This window comes from Meleagris gallopavo, chromosome 15, assembly GCF_000146605.3.
Source record: "Meleagris gallopavo isolate NT-WF06-2002-E0010 breed Aviagen turkey brand Nicholas breeding stock chromosome 15, Turkey_5.1, whole genome shotgun sequence".
Lineage (NCBI taxonomy): Eukaryota > Metazoa > Chordata > Aves > Galliformes > Phasianidae > Meleagris > Meleagris gallopavo.
In genome coordinates, this window is record NC_015025.2 from 2,167,558 (window position 1) to 2,180,124 (window position 12,567).

At 42.0% G+C, this 12,567-nt stretch overlaps 1 long non-coding RNA gene across 1 annotated transcript in view; it reads left to right on the forward strand.

Moving 5' to 3' along the window:
* The window catches only part of LOC116217202, a 45,327-nt gene that overhangs the window by 17,243 nt on the left and 15,517 nt on the right, over positions 1 to 12,567 (forward strand). The gene's annotated exons all lie outside the window — the stretch shown is intronic.

The window sequence follows — 12,567 nt, forward strand, 5'->3', positions numbered from 1 at the left end:
TTTTTTTTGAAACCTCGATTCAGTTGTTTGCTAGTGTAGTCTTGGGTTTGGTGTTTCTGAGGAGTTTTCAAGACAGGTTGTAGTGTCTGAGCTGAGATCCATCTGATGCTGCAGGTGGTGTCTCACAGGCTGTCCTTTGGTTTCCATCTTTTTCTGCACCATGAAGTTGCTGTCTGCCCAGATTCCACGATTACAGTTCCACCATTTTCAATGTATTTAGTATCAGACATGAAGCATTCCCAGGCTCTGATTTGTGCAATCTTATTATTCTAGATGGGATTAAATCTTGTATTTTTCCACATTGAATGCAATCCCTTTTTTTTTTTTCCTGAACTATTTTGATGTCTGTGCTTTGGTTTCTAATCGCCTCCTCTTTGCAGCCCTGGCTTGTTTGGTATTAGCCATTTGTTTAAGAAGCATGCTACCTATTTCATCTTTGGAGCTGTTCAGGAAAACTCTAAATAAAATGTATTAAGGACACAACCAAGGCAAGCCTCGTGCACTGCAGGAATCAGTGTTACCAAATCCGTCAGCATGGTTTTCTAGCCAGCTGTGTGCATACATCTCGACTAAGAAACGTCCAGAATGACAAAGTGTTGCTAAATCAAGTGACTTGTACTCCGGGTCTCGCTATCCTGTCTCTGCTGCTCTTGATAATTTAGAGCTTGGGCTGCATCTAATGCTTTTCCCCACCCTACAAAATCTCTCGGTCTGCTCCTGAAGGAGGTGGATTGCTTTGACATGATTTGCTCTTGAGAAACCCATGTTGGCTGTTAGTCATCTGTCTCTTGCTTACTGTTTGTGTAATGATTTGTTCCAGCGTTTTTCCAAGAATTGAAGTGAAGAAGCAATTGTTTCGATCTCTGAAACTTTCAGACTTTCTCTAAGTACCTAGGGATGAAAATCCTCCACGGCTATTGATTTGTGACATGGGATCTATTTGTATACACACACATTTTTCCCCCAGACCAACAGGGTATTTCATCTCCGTCATTGCTGGGTTATCCCACTGTGCTGTTTGTAATTTCTTGAACTTGTGACTTGAGTTTTGTTGGCAGTGTAGTTAATTAGCTAGAGCACGTTCCAGACAAAAAAATCTTCAGGAAAGCGCTGGGACAAATAGCAGACATGTGATGTTTAATATGAAATGTAAAATATCTCGTTCTAATTAAGTCTGCTTTTGGCACCCTGCATTGGTAGTGTTTTCTGTTTAAAAACAAAAGCACAAATTGCAAACAAAATTGTTTTGTTGGAAAATAATTAAATATAAAATGATCTTTCTTTCAAGGCACCAGCGGTTCCTGAAACCAGTCAGTGCCATTTTTCTCTACAGCGGTTGAAATATGTCAGGCAGGTGTTTCGAAACTCCTTATGCTGCAGGGAAATATACTCTGATGTAATCTGCCTAATTTGACTCTTTGAATTACTTTCAAGAACACTTGCTGTTTGTAATGGAAATAGCTCACCAGCCACTTCAGAGAGGACTTTGTAATGTGAGCTGGTAAAACTCTGCAGGTGTAGTGGGTTTTTATTTTATTTAACATCTTAGGTTTGTTTACTTTAATGTGTTACTGAAAAAGTGACATGAAAGTGGTTTAACAAGTCATTTTTCATTTGAAAAATGTTTTCTTATTAACAAAGTTAACATCCAGTATTCTGCAGTAGAACTACCGACTCCAGGAAACCACATTTTGCCCAGGAGAGTATGTTTCCTGAGGCTGGAATTCCCCAAAGGCTTTTGTTTGGGATTGTACATACCTGAGGCATTTTGGCATGAGCATCAATTAAAAAATGGGAAATGGTGTTTTCCTTGCTAATTCTTGGCTACTGAATGGAGGTTACTAAAAGCCCTCTGTTTTACCAAAGCTCTTAATTTATTTTTCTCCTAATGTAAGTTTTTGTGAATTAAATTGGGTTGGCCTTTGGGAAAAATATTCCAAGATGTCAGAGTTCAGCACTTAACCTATAGAGTTCAGCAGCTGTGCTTGACCAAAAGGTGTATTTTTTGAGTGAGCGGTCATTTATAGAAATAGAAAAACCACCTTTGATGCTAAATTGAAGATGAGTGTTCAACAGGCGGTGCTGTTATCTGCAAAAAGACTCAGACATCCTATACTGGGAAGAAAATCTAACAAACACAGATTAGGACCAATCGCTGCAGCTGTTGGTTTCCAGGCACTGCTTCATCACACAAGTGAGAATTTTTGCCCATTTTGGATGTGTTGGTTTTTGGCATGTCCACTACTAATATCATAGGATCATAGAATGGGTTGGAAGAGACCTCAAGGATCATCAAGCTCCAACCCCCCTGCCACAGGCAGGGCCACCAATACTCTTATATTTCAGTATAGGAAGATGTGCAAAATTAATGAACAAAAAAGTATGGCTTCAAGCAGATGATGTTTTGAATGATATTTAGCTGTGGGACTTAGCAGGGAAAGCAGAATTCAGGAGATTTTTCTTTAAATGGGTCCTTCCTTTCAGCACTTGTGTTGCTAGCTCCAGCTTCAATATCCAGGCATTAACATGGAGCACCCTTGTTGGTGCCGTCAGCTCCTGTAGCCAGTTTTAAACATCACTAAGTTGGTTATTTCAGAACTGAAAACAGAGCACTCGTTTTTCTGTCAAGGCTACCATTTGCCCTTGCCAAGTCTGGAGTTTTAAATCAAAGCCATTTCAGAATTATCCGAGCACACACAAAAAAAAATCTGAAAAATAAAGTTGACAGCTGTGAGGTTTTCTTTCCACATTCATCTACCTCAGAAACAGCTGAATGGATTTTATAAGACTTTCCAAAAATATCCCCCTTTACACTTAGGGCAGAGTTAAACAGCAGGAAAACTTAGTAAATCTACTACAACTCACTCTGTTTTGACAACTCTTGTCTAATCCTTATTTACCAATTGAAGTAATTTACGCGTATGTTTTGTTGTACTAATATTTCAGGGATGGCTGCTCTTAACACAGGTTTCTGTGTTTACAAAAGGTTGGTCGCCATTCATTATTTGTCAGGGTGAGGAGTGTGGGATTAGTCAGAGGTCAGACTGTGCAGCCATGGCTTGTGAACATCTTCTAGCTGAAGTCCAAACCTGAGGAGTGAGCCGCAGGCTGAAAGGACTCTGAAAGGAGTATGAAGTGAATCAGGAAAGAAAGGGGGGGGGGAAGGCAACAAAATAAACACACATTCACAAAAACAAACAACAGCAGAAGTCCCATAATAATATGTATTTCATTTACAAAAACAAAACAAAAAGAATGAAAGAGAGCTGATATTATCCACGGATAATTTTTCTATTGGCCCTCTGTGCCCAAACAGAAGACATTCCTGTCCCAGTAGCTTAATAGAGAGTTTACAACGAGTCGGAGTGAGGTTTTCTCTCTGCATTTTGGTGAAGTTGTGCAATAGCTCTTTCCATTGGGCTGTCTCCATGACCTGTATGCACAGCCCGCTTCTAATTCAGCAGAAAAAGAGTTAACAGCAAGCCATGCCTCCCTTACCTGCCCTTTGGGCCACGATGGTTCTGTGCTCTATAATGCTATCACATAAGTAGGAAGCCATAATGAATTGGTTGGTTGCTGGTCCTGCAAGATTGTGTTTTATTACAATAGGCACATCTGGGGAGCACCTCGTGCTCAGCATCTACAGAAAAGGTCCTGCATTCCAAATCATAGCGGATTTTGACTTGCAAGTCTTTTTTATGAGGTGTATGTGCATGCCTGCCCCAGGAGAGTGAGTGCTGTTTCCACAGGGGCATTTGGATACCATATGCTCTGAAAACACCAGCTATTGCTCAGAAAAAGCAAAATACCTGCTCCTGGTAAATGCTGCATCCCTTCTTAGTGAAGGGTTTATCTCTGTAACTTACTCTGAGAAATGATGAGCAATAGATGAGAAACTTGAGTGGCTGTTTGTGACTCGCTATGAAATTTAAGCTGTTAAATCATTTTTGAAGCAGAGGTACTATTTTTGTGTGTTCAGTCTAAAGCACACTGATGTCACTGAAAATATTTGTGTTCTCCAGGTGACATAAATTTGGCCTCATGAGCTTGGTGACTGCATGACAATATTTCATCTATAAATTTAATGGATTCAGTTATAAAGCAGAATAAGTGCTGGTATTTAGCTTAGATTCACTTTGGTTAGGGACTGAATTATCAAGCAAAAGTGAAAGCACTGATCCTGGGAGTATGCAGAGGTGGGGAGCTGCTGGGCAGTGCGCATTGTATCAGCAAGGCATGCGTTACTTGACTTAATGGCTCCTGCCAGCTCCTCCTTCAAAGGCTGGGCTGCTATAAAGTCCATAGAGACTACAGTACAATCAATGACCTGAGAGGAACTGGTTGCGTGGATGTAGATCGGGGTTGTTAGGAGCTGAAGCCCAGGCTGGAGCTTTGTTCTCCATAGCTGAGCACCGAGCAGGTGTGCAGAGGGACAGGAGAAGCTGCCCTCACGCTCAAAGCAGGAAGTGTTTCTATGGGAATTAATTCTGATATGCTGAATTTGGGTGTGGAGAGAGCTGAAAAATCCTTTAGCCTCATTCTTCCCTCCCTGTTCTGTGTCTCTAAATAATGTCATGCAAGCAGCTCCAGAAATCCAGTCTTTCAATACACGGTAGTGTCCCACAAGGCCATCCTCTCTGGTGTTGAGGTGGGTCACAGGACCCCATGGCAGGGGCAGAAAGCACACACGTATGGCAGGAGCAGCACGTTGGCCTGGGACAGGTGCCTTGGGCTGGGCTCAGGACAGCAGGTGGGCAGCAGCAGGTGGGCAGCAGCAGCTGCCCCTGGGGAGGGTGCTGGCCCAGGGCATTGCTCCTCACCTCTGCAGAAAGCACTGGCCAGTCCAGGGACTTGTTCTTAGAGCCAGAGAGTCAAAGAAAATCATTTGAGTTGGAAATCAGGTGTGAGCCCTAAGTGTATTTTCTCCTCAGGTGTGGTGAGCCAGGATGATTGTGTCTTACTGCATTAAGGTACTTGTCTCAATGATGCCAGCTCTAAATTCTCAGCTCAGACAGCTGGACTCAGCAGGGTTTGTGGATGCCTTCCGACTGAACTAACAATTCTGTCGGAAGTTAACTGCAAGTCTTCTGCTCCTTAATGCCTTTCCTCATAAAGCAAGAAATGCAATCAAAATCTTAACTTTCATTGGGAGAGAAGGTATCTTATTTCCTCCAGCAAATCAAATAATAAGATAATCTGACATGAGAGTGCTCTGGAAACAAGAAGGAAAAAAAAAAGTACCTAAACATTCAGAAGTTTTGGAGCCGGTGATAGCGTAGCTGACACCCAGGCAGATTAACTTAATTGTGGTTACCAGACCTTCAAGCTCAAGTGACTTGATACAGCCATCCTGTTGTTTTTGTAGATGTTTTCACAACAGTGGAAAACCACATTTGTGTAAAGAAGCAGTAAGCCACATGGGTAAATGCAGACTGCAGTTTAAATGTGCAAATATGTCTTCTGTCAGCCAAGGAAAAATCCCCAATGGGATCTCACTGGATGACATGAGAAAACCCTGCAGTTCCAGGATTTGTGTCCAATCCACGCAGAGAATCTCCTCTCTGAGCCTGCCTTGGTTTGGTGGTCACTTCAAGATCAGGAGGAATCAATTCTTGCCATGCAGCCCTGTCTGTAGCATGACGTGGTCTGCTGGGTACTTGCATACACATTGAGCTTCCAAGCAGAGAGCAAGCAGAAGAAATAAGATTTACCCTTATAAAGGAGGTAATTAAAAATCTGTAGCATTATTACATTTTGTTTATGGATCATTACCAAGAACTCAGTGGGTCTGCCTCTTGCAGTTGTTTCTGTTCAAGGTCAGTGCAACCTGCTCTGCACTTGGGCTCAAATCTATCCCTGCCAAACTACTGTGTCTTTTTATTGACTTTTCACTGTTGTTTTTTTCTTTTACTTGAAGACATGTTTCCACCAGAAGATTCCTCATTCTGATTATGAAAATACTGTTTTCTGAGAAATGAGCCTATTTCTAGTGACACTAGGGAACTTGTTGGCAAAAGGCTGAGGATCTGTTTGCTCATTTATATCACGTAATTGTGTAAGATTTCATAGAAAAAGGCTCTCAGATTCTCTAGCTCCAGAGGCAACCTATGTGCTTCCCTCCAGTCTAATTAGGCTGCTGGGCTGCTGCTGTACTTGTGCTCTGGTGCATGGGACCTCAACATGCACATGTTAACTATTCACCAAACTCAGAACTTTCCACATGTCACGTAATACAAATAGATCCACACTTGGTGTGCTAACATAGTTGTCTACTATGACAAGATGGGGCTTGCTCTCTCTTGCTGCTGTCCAGACCACTTGCACTGAGTGGATGGGTCTTGTGGAAGTGGCAGGGCTTCTCCTGGTGTCCCAGTGCTAGCACTGCAGCAGCATCCATAGTGCTGGTTTCAAAGTGGTTTTCATTTTCATGTTTGCTGTAGACGGGATGCTTTGTACAGGCAGAAAAATGTAGTAGAATATACAGCAATAAGATGTAGGAAGGCAGGAAGAAGTATAAAGATTGAACAGCTTTTCTCAACATGTTGGCTTGCCTCAGGTTGGTGTTTCTCATTGCAGTTGTGGCACAACAAAAATGGTTGTGTTTTTTTTTTTTAATGCGTTTCACAGTTTTTTTTCTCCATTACTTGAGTTCAGAAACCACATGCCTCTGTGCACCTGTTTTGTTTAAAATATATTCAATTTCCTCAGAGATATTTGGGAACAAAAGCCAAGAAGCATCTTTGGGTTCAGCAAACAAAAGACAAATACAAAAAGATGTACTGTTTCTTCCTGAAACTCATGGCTTTAAGATGACATTTTGATGTGTGTTTTGAAGCCTGGTGTTAATTAAGTACCTCTGGTTGCCATTGCTGGGTGAGTTGCTTGCTCTTTTAATGCTCCATCTGCAAAATGGGGGGAAATGCTTTCGTACCACATAGAAAAATTATGTTAAAAATGTGTGAAGTCCAGATACTGACGTAGTGGAGACCGTATAAATATCTAAAATAAATACGCAACAGGATTGGAAAATGCATTTTAATTCCGTTGATATTCTTTCTGTCCTTTTTAACAGACATAGTAATTTGGAGTGGTTCTGTGTTGAGAAAGCCATCAAGGCGGATTAATAACACTCTCGATGTCTTATTTTTGTACGTGGGCAGGCTAATATCATTAATATCTGTCTTGCTTTGGCTGGCTTTGTGTGGATTTTGCACAGCACACTACATTAAAAAGAGATTACCCTGCTATGACCCACTGAGTTTCCCTTTCCACCCAAAAAAATATAGGAGAGAGCCAGTACACTTGAGTTCAAATATAAACGGATGTGCTTCACCAGTGCCCTGGTATGCTTTGTAGTCTCTTGAATAAAACTAAGGCTCAGGGCCAGCTGTTGTTTTGTTCCAGCCTCAGGGCTGTGGTACCCCGACTCAGGGCAGCACCAGGCTCCTTCTCCACCATGTGCCTCCCAGAACAGCCCGAGCTGGGTTTAGTTCCTGCACCACCACCTTGGAGAATAATCGTCCGATTCAAAACTTTAGGGGCTATGCGTGGCAGCCTTCCCTTAGATTTCTAGAGGCTCTGGGCCGTGTCTGTTGCGTGCTGGGGTCAGGGTGTCATTTTTTTGAAGGTTTCTATGGCAACCTAGAAAACACAGCAACCAGCAACATAAACTTTACTATACGAGCTTAAAATCTAGGGGGAGGTATCAGAGTTGAAAGGTACACCTCTGCACTCTCATGTGCTGGGTTACAGAGGTACATAGGGTTTGCTTTGGGTTGGGCTTCAGTGCTGTCGCATATTCATGCACAGAGGTTTGGGCAAAACCTCCCCCAAATCTGTCCCTTGAGTATATGGACCTTCAGAGGAAAAGCAGAGGGAAACAAAAATCGACCCCAGCTGGGAGAGAGGCTCTGGGACCTCCTCACTTTTCTCACCCTTACATGATGAGTCCATTTGCTGCTGCCTGTTTCGTCTGCTCATCGCAAAGTTGCTCTTCAAAGGGCTAGATTATTTAGAGTAGTGTTTTGTCTCTATTTATTTTTTATTAATTTTTATTCACCAGTGTATGTTCTTTCTGGGGGCAGGAAGCCTGTTTTCTAGTGGTTCTAGCAACTGGAAGAAGCTCCCGTTCCCTGTAGGTGCGTGAGTTCAAACTATGCTGTACAAACATGGCAGAAAATGTCCAATGCTTGGTGAAGGGGAAAGGGTTGATAGTTTCTGATGCGGATTTAAAACAAGAAATCAAACCAAATATTAGTAAGACTAACTAAATGGCAGAGATTTTCCTAGCATTATTCTTTTCCTCCATTTTGGAGAGAATGGGTACTTATTTTTTTCTCTTCACTGACGAACAAATCTATCTGCTTTTTCCTGCACTAAACTCCTGCGTGGGCTTGCTAGTTTGTGAGTGCAACAAGTTCTGTTCTTGAGGCCATCCGTGCATCCAGCTGTACAGGCTTTACAGGCTCCATGAAGAGGCAGTGTATCTGGGCTAATTGCACTCCAGCCTGGCAGATACTGAAAATACTGAATAGGAAATGTGGACCTGGGATGTTTCCTTTGGGGAGAGGTCTGCATTGACAGAGCTCTTTGCTGCATGGGGAGTGGAGCCAGCTAAGGCTGTGCTTATCCATAGCATAAAGAAATGAGGCGGATGTCTCCAGTCCAGCTGCTGTTCTGCTTGGAGGGTGAGTTGGATTTGAGTTTCAGAGTTTGAGGTCAGCAGTGGTTTTTGTTTTAAAGTTGTTGTCCAGCATCTAGGACTTGGAGTAAACACTGTGCATTTTGACAAATCTGAAAGGAGGCAAATGACATGAGAAGAAAAGGAATACGGAAAATCAGTTGCTAAAAGAACGATTCATCAGTGCAGAATGTGCCACTAGTGTTGCTTTTTTTTCACTGGCATTTCATTAGATAAGCACAAGGTTGAAATTGCAGAAGTCCCAAACTCCACTAGAAATACTGAAACTAAAGACTGACGTAGGCTGTGGGGGTTTTATCTTGTTGCTTGTTAAGATAAAGGAGATGTTGTCTGAAGAACTGTCATTGTTGTGCCTTTCAAAAGTACGAAATGAATTGAAAAACAACTGATCAAGAGAACAGGGGAGGAGGAGAATGGGGACAGAAATGTCAACTGCTGCTTCATTAATAGTAATGTTGAAAAGACTATTTTGGATGCAGAAAAGCCTCATCAGAACTAAAGCCACTCATTGATAATTAAAACTATTGTTATATCCCTATTAGGCAGTTTTTGTGGATAATAACAAATTTATCTCTACTCAGCGCTGCAGTAGCTGACAGCCATTCTGCAGAGGCTTTAAGTACTTAGCTCATCTACGTCAGTGTACCTGCTACCTTTAGAAGGGTGAAGTTGATTTCTACCACTTCTGCACATAGCTTACAGCTTCAGCTCCCTGTCTGCCCACCCTACAGCTGGTTTACTATGGCTTACTGCTGCGCACATCATGCTGATGCACCAGGGTGGTGCATTGCAGAAGAGCATCTTCAGATGTTTTGTGTCAGCGTTGCTGTGCAAAGTGGTCTGTAGTGCTGCTGATCCTGTGCAGACAAGGGAGTAAATATATGTATTCTGTTGGCTTTTTTTCCCCTCTAGTCTTGATATGGTGAGCAAGCCTTCAGATGCCTTGCTGCTGGATCGTCAGTAAGTACAGCTTTCCAGAGGGGAGCAGACAGCTTGCTTTGCCTTAGTGGGCTCTCCGCACATTGGAGATGGTTATGGGTGCCAGGAGCCAAGTGTGATTGAGTGCAGCTACAGCAAAATTTCTCTGTGCTCCTGAAGCAGAGAATGCACAGCTGGTAGGGTCTGGTTATACCAGAAAAAGGAGATGAGGGCTGTTTTACTGGGGAAAGTGAGCATAAACAGCATTCAGATTAAATAGCAGGAAATAGGGATAAATTGTTTTCCAGTGAAAAGGCACAAAAAATTCCCCATGTGAGAATGGGTCAAACCCTGCCATTCCCTTGAGAGGGAAGGAGGAGCATGTGCAGTCTGTATTTCATCCAGAGCTCTGCAGCTTTGGTACCTCTGTGCTCGCTAGCATGGGGGGTCTGGTTTGAAGAGTAGCAGGGAGTGGTGCAGACCTCAGGCTCTTAATCATACAGCTCTTTCTGGCAGCAGCACATTCCATTTCTGTCTTGGGAGCTATTCCCCTGTGGATACCAAGCAGTATGATGGGACATGCCTGTCCTTTTTCTTTTCAGTACATGCGTTGTTTACAGACAGCCAAAATGTTACCAGGCTACCCGACCTCCTACATTCGATGAAATGAGAAAGACAGAGTTATAGCAACCCTGTAGTGCGTATTTATGCCTCACGCATCTTTGATAGAGAATCCATACTTCTAAATCCGCTCTTGACTTTTTTCACCAGCTCTGTGACTTTGATGTGGCTCGTTTAACATGCATTGTCTCTCTGCCTTCTCTCTTTCCTGGCTGTGCAGTATGAAGGAGTTGTTACCTGCATGCTCCCTGGCTAAGTATCAGGTCACTGCAGTTTTGATGCCATCTCCATGGCAAGAGATGCTGTCAAAATTTATTATTGAGGTGCAGTTACTTCTAAGGCATAATATGGTAGTTGTTAAAATGCATGATATCATAACAGGATGGGTTAAGAGAGTGCAGTATGGAGTGACCACTGTAATGTATATTCTATATGTGGACTCTTATGTGCTGAGTTCAAAGGAGTAGTGACCCACCAACAGGAACTGTTTGAAGCCCCAGCCTGGGATGTACAAGTGCTTTGAGTTATGGAGTGTGCAGCACTCGGATCCAGGCATGACTTTAGACTTGAGCCTACATCTAGAAGAATTAACTGTTACAAGTACATCCATGGAATTCCTTTAGGATTCTTCCAGCTGGAAGTGCTAAATGTGAATGTGCCTAATACAGTGATCAGACTTGAATTCCTTGTTCTAGGACCATACGTTACCAAGAAATAAAGGGTTGCTTTCTGCAGAATGGGAAGCATTGCTGTAGTTCTAAGGTACTAGAAGAAAAACAGTATTTATCAATCAGCACATTTGAAAATGTATACTTTGCACTCTGAATCTTGCAACCTTGATCACATTTCTCTGATCGAGGACCTGGGTGATTATTAAATGACTTGGTGTAGTCTGACGTTGTGCTGACATTATGTATCACTCACACCTTTTCTCATCACTGTCTCTCTATATCACATTTCAGAAGAGGATGCTCAGAAAAGCAAATCTGTTTTTTGGGTTTTTTTGTTTGTTTGTTTTTGGTTTTTTTGCACATGAATTATGTAAGTTGCCCAGTTCTCACCAGAGATGTTTTCCTCTTGTTACTTTTGGGTTTGTATGAAGGTCAGTCAGGAACATCTCCCTTGATTTGCCTGAAATTCTTGTTTTATTTGAAAGAAAACAAACACATACAAAAAAAAAAATTCTTTCAGGTCTTCTCTTTTCTTCCATGTTAATAGAGACCTTGATGTTTGTTACTTGCAGATGGAAAGCCACCACAAGTATTGTCATTAACAAGGATAACTACTTAAAGGGAGCTTTTGTTCTCTGTATGTTTTAATGAATTGCTCTTCCTGCAGCTGTGAGAAGTTCCACTTATATGGTGGATGGCCTAATTCTTAGACTGGATGAGCATCAGAAGCTATCCCTGATTTCAAGAAGAGTTCTAATGTACTTCTGGGATCCATGCTGTGAGCTGTCTGGCAGTACTGCAAATCAGTGGCAGTGCTGGGAATGTCCCTGAACAGCTTTCTTCCCACCTCACCTCATTCAGAAGTTGCACTTTCCATGTTTGTGGCATAGTGTGGATTGTTCATTCTCTATGAAATATTTTAAGTGTCACTGTTGAACAGTTCAGCACTACAAGGAACTCATCAGTTGAACAAGGAACTCATCAGTTGAAATAAATATCATAGTTATAGAAATACTCCACTCTTGTTTTTCTTAACCCTGCAGAAAATAGGAGTCAGAGGTTGCAAGAGTTGTTTTGATTGCTGAACCCTCTGATCAAGCAGAATGATTTTCTAGGAAATGCCAACTGATATTGAAAGTGTAGAGATGAGGCTTCTGCCTAATTCAGCATCAGATGTTAGCAGCAGTGCAGGAAGGTGTATTGAACTGGGATGTAGATTTTGCAAGCAGAAGACTTGCCATGAATATCCAAATGGGCTTTGAAAATTGTAAATGTTTCACCTGATGGTGAGATTGTCTTAAGGAGTCCTCTAAATATATGATCATTTGCCATTTTTAGGTGTCTTTATGGAAACTTGAGGAATTCCTTTGAGGAAATTCTGAACAATACTGAAGCATGTAGCTATCATGTAAGGGTGAAGATTGTGATTAACTACTATGGATCAGAATAACATTGTAGGCTCAAATAGTTTGGGCAGAAAATTTAGAGGGCTGAGGGTCCAAACGAATTCTTTGTGAGCCTACTACATGAAGGAGGATTTGAACTTAAAATATCAGAATTAGGTAGAAGAGGGCAGGTTAAAATCTGTTTTGAGGATCATTGCCCCCAAATAAAAATTTATATGCACTTCTGGATTTTCTTTCTTTCTTTCTTTCT